Source organism: Triticum aestivum, chromosome 2A (assembly GCF_018294505.1).
Source record: "Triticum aestivum cultivar Chinese Spring chromosome 2A, IWGSC CS RefSeq v2.1, whole genome shotgun sequence".
NCBI classification, from domain to species: domain Eukaryota; kingdom Viridiplantae; phylum Streptophyta; class Magnoliopsida; order Poales; family Poaceae; genus Triticum; species Triticum aestivum.
In genome coordinates this window covers 212,624,924-212,629,058 of record NC_057797.1, presented here as the reverse complement: position 1 = coordinate 212,629,058, position 4,135 = coordinate 212,624,924, and positions in this window count along the sequence as shown.

Below are 4,135 nucleotides of genomic sequence, written 5' to 3'. Positions count from 1 at the left end.
GCTTAAAATTCATAATATCGTTTCTAAGAGAGATGATCTTAGCAGGAGGAAAATACTTAGAGATAAAAGCATCTTTGCACTTGTTCCATGAATGAATACTATTTTAGGCAAAGACGAAAACCAAGCTTTAGCACGATCTCTAAGCGAAAAAGGAAATAGCTTCAATTTAACAATATCATTATCCACATCTTTCTTATTTTGCATATCACACAAATCAACGAAGCTATTTAGATGGGTAGCGGCATCTTCACTAGGAAGGCCGGAAAACGGATCTTTCATGACAAGATTCAGCAAAGCAGTATTAATTTCACAAGATTCAGCATCAGTAAGAGGAGCAATCGGAGTGCTAATAAAATCATTATTGTTGGTATTAGTGAAGTCACACAATTTAGTGTTATCTTGAGCCATCATGACAAACAAGCAAACTAACACACAAGCAAACAAAAAGCAAGCGGGCAAAAAGAGGCAAATAGAGAAAGAGAGGGAGGATAGAGAGAGAGAGGGCGAATAAAACGGCAAGGGTGAAGTGCGGGAGAGGAAAACGAGAGGTAAATGGCAAATAATGTAATGCGGGAGATAAGGGTATGTGATGGGTACTTGGTATATTGACTTTTGCGTAGACCTCCCCGGCAACGGCGCCAGAAATCCTTCTTGCTACCTCTTAAGCACTGCGTTGGTTTTCCCTGAAGGGGAAGGGATGATGCAGCAAAGTAGCGTAAGTATTTCCCTCAGTTTTTGAGAACCAAGGTATCAATCCAGTAGGAGGCTACGCGCTAGTCCCTCGTACCTGCACAAAACAAATAAATCCTCGCAACCAACGTGATAAGGAGTTGTTAATCCCTACATGGCCACTTACGAGAGTGAGATATGATAGATATGATAAGATAATATTTTTGGTATTTTTATGATAAAGATGCAAAGTAAAATAAAAGCAAAGGAAATAACTAAGTATTGGGAGATTAATATAATGAAGATAGACCCGGGGGCCATAGGTTTCACTAGTGGCTTCTCTCGCGAGCATAAGTATTCTACGGTGGGTGAACAAATTACTGTTGAGCAATTGACAGAATTGAGCATAATTATGATAATATCTAGGTATGATCATGTATATAGGCATCATGTCCGAGACAAGTAGACTGACTCCTGCCTGCATCTACTACTATTACTCCACTCATCGACCGCTATCCAGCATGCATCTAGAGTATTAAGTTAATGAAAACAGAGTAACGCCTTAAGCAAGATGACATGATGTAGAGGGATAAACTCATGCAATATGATGAAAACCCCATCTTGTTATCCTCGATGGCAACAATACAATACGTGCCTTGCTGCCCCTACTGTCACTGGGAAATGACACCGCAAGATTGAACCCAAAGCTAAGCACTTCTCCCATTGCAAGAAAGATCAATCCAGTAGGCTAAACCAAACTGATAATTCGAAGAGACTTGCAAAGATAACCAATCATACGTAAAAGAATTCAGAGAAGATTCAAATAGTGGTCATAGATAGACTTGATCATAAACCCACAATTCATCGGTCTCAACAAACACACCGCAAAAATAAGATTACATCAAATAGTTCTCCACAAGAGAAGGGGGAACATTGTATTGAGATCCAAAAAGAGAGAAGAAGCCATCTAGCTACTAACTATGGACCCGTAGGTCTGAGGTGAACTACTCACACTTCATCGGAGGGGCTATGGTGTTGATGTAGAAGCCCTCCGTGATCGATGCCCCCTCCGGTGGAGCTCCGGAACAGGCCCCAAGATGGGATCTCGTGGATATAGAAAGTTTTGGCGGTGGAATTAGGGTTTTGGCTCCGAATCTGATCATTTGGGGGTACGTAGGTATATAGCAAAAATGAGTACGTCGATGGACCAACAGGGTGTAACGCCCTGAGACCGATGTGCCAGGTGTCGTCCAGTTATTCACTGTTGTTGCCTTTTCATTGCTTGCGTGTCATGCATTGCATATCATGTCATCATGTGCATTTCATTTGCATACATGTTCGTCTCATGCATCCGAGCATTTTCCCTGTTGTCCGTTTTGCATTCCGGTGCTCCGTTCTCCTCCGGTGGTCATTTCTACCTTCTTCTCGTGTGTGGGGATTAAACATTTCCGGATTGGACCAAGACTTTCCAAGAGGCCTTGGTTTACTACCGGTAGACCACCTGTCAAGTTTCGTGTCATTTGGACTTCGTTTGATACTTCAACGGTTAACCGAGGGACCGAGAAGGCCTCGTGTGTGTTGCAGCCCAACACCCCTCCAAAGTGGCCCAAAAACCCACCTAAACCTCCTCCATCATCTCGGTCGTTCGATCACGATCGCGTGGCCGAAAACCGCACCTCATTTGGACTCTCCTAGCTCCCTCTACCTATATATATGTGCTCCCCTCCCGAAAATCGCGGATGAAACCCTAGATCTCTCCTCTCCGCGCCGCCGGACGAAAAACGGCCCCACCGGACATGTCCGCCGCCCCGCCGCCACGTCCCTCCGGCCAATCTGGAGGCGACACATCGCCGCCGCCACCGCCCTCACCAACCGGCGAGCGCCACCTGGCCTGCCGCGCCGCCTCTCCCGCGCGGGCCCGGGAGGCCCAGATCCGCCCCCCCCCCCCGGCCCGGTGCGCCGCCGCCGCCCGAGGCTCTCGCCTCCCTGCGCCTGCATCTCCTCTGCCCCGCCGCCATGCGCCCTCGCCGGCCAACTCCGGCGACCGCGCCTCGTCGGACGGCGTTGCACCACCGCCTCCGCGCCGCCCGGGAGCTCCGTAGCCTCACCGCCGTCGTCGTCCCGAACTCCGACGCCGGCTCCGACCGCTGACCACCGCATCGGCCACCGCCTCCTCCCCTGCGCCAGCGAACAGCTTCCCCAACCCCGGCGCCGTCTCCGGTGATCCTCGAACCGCGCGCTGCCTCGATGTCGCGTACCATTCCAGATCTGGAGGTTGACTCCCCCCCCCCTCAAAATCTGCTAAGTCCCCGAGATTTCTATGTTTCACATGCCCATGTTCATTGTGCCGTAACTTTGCTTCCGTAGCTCCGATGCATGCGTGTAGCATATCAAAATGTCCGTCTCAAAGAGTACATCATTTCATCTCATTGCATCATTTTAATTTGAGTTCATCTTGATGCCCGAAATGCTGTTAGTAGAGTGTTATTTGAGATAATTGTCAGATCTGCTGCTCCAAATAGCTATTTGTCATTTTTGCCATGATTAATGTGTGCATGATATGCCCCTAAGCTCTACATGTGTTTTGTTATATGCTTTGTCATCTTTCCAGAGGTGCTATCCATGTATTTTTTTGATGTGTGTGGTGACTAGCACAAGCTTGCAAAGTGGTGCATTCGTTAATGCTGATCTCAGGGACTTAGGAATTCTCTAAGTCCTTGATCTGTTTTTATCAATATGTCATATGTTCATGTTGTTTCCTAGTGATCCATGCCTCTTTTGAGGATGATCAGTAAGGATGTTTTGTTAATCTTGTAGTGCTCTATCCATCCATGTCTTTGTTTGCAATTATGGAGCACCCTAGCTTGTGTCAATCGAGCTCTGCTTTTGCTATTTCGTGAATCTGGGAAGATTGTCTACTTGTTAGCGATTTTGCTGAGGATGTTGTAGTTGATCCGTGCATGCTATGTTATTGTTCTTGCCATGTCTAGCTTGTATAATGTGTATTCTTGATGGATGTATGCTTATATTGTCATGCCTTGCTCTGTAGTGAGTGCATCGAGCTCGTAAACATGCCTACTTGATATCTGTTTCAGCATGCTCTAGTTTTCACTAAGTCTGAGAGTCTGATTATGTTTTTGCCATGTTCACATGCTTGCAAATGTATTTTCTGATCCCTTTTGGCTCAAGGTCACTAAGGGACTTTTGTTAAGCTCTTTTAGTAGCTCCATGCCATGCTTTACTTTGCCATGTTAAGTTCCCGTAGCATATAGTTTTCTTGCTCCAAAGTGTGCTACCTGATCTGAAATTCCAGACAAGTGTTAATTTCACTAAGTCTGAGATCTGTTTACCAATTGCATTTTTGCCATGCTTGTTTGAACCTGTTAATGGATGAATTGGCCGTAGCTCAGTGCTAGTCTTTTGTTAAGCATCATGAATGGATCCCTGCCATGTATTTTGTTGCCAT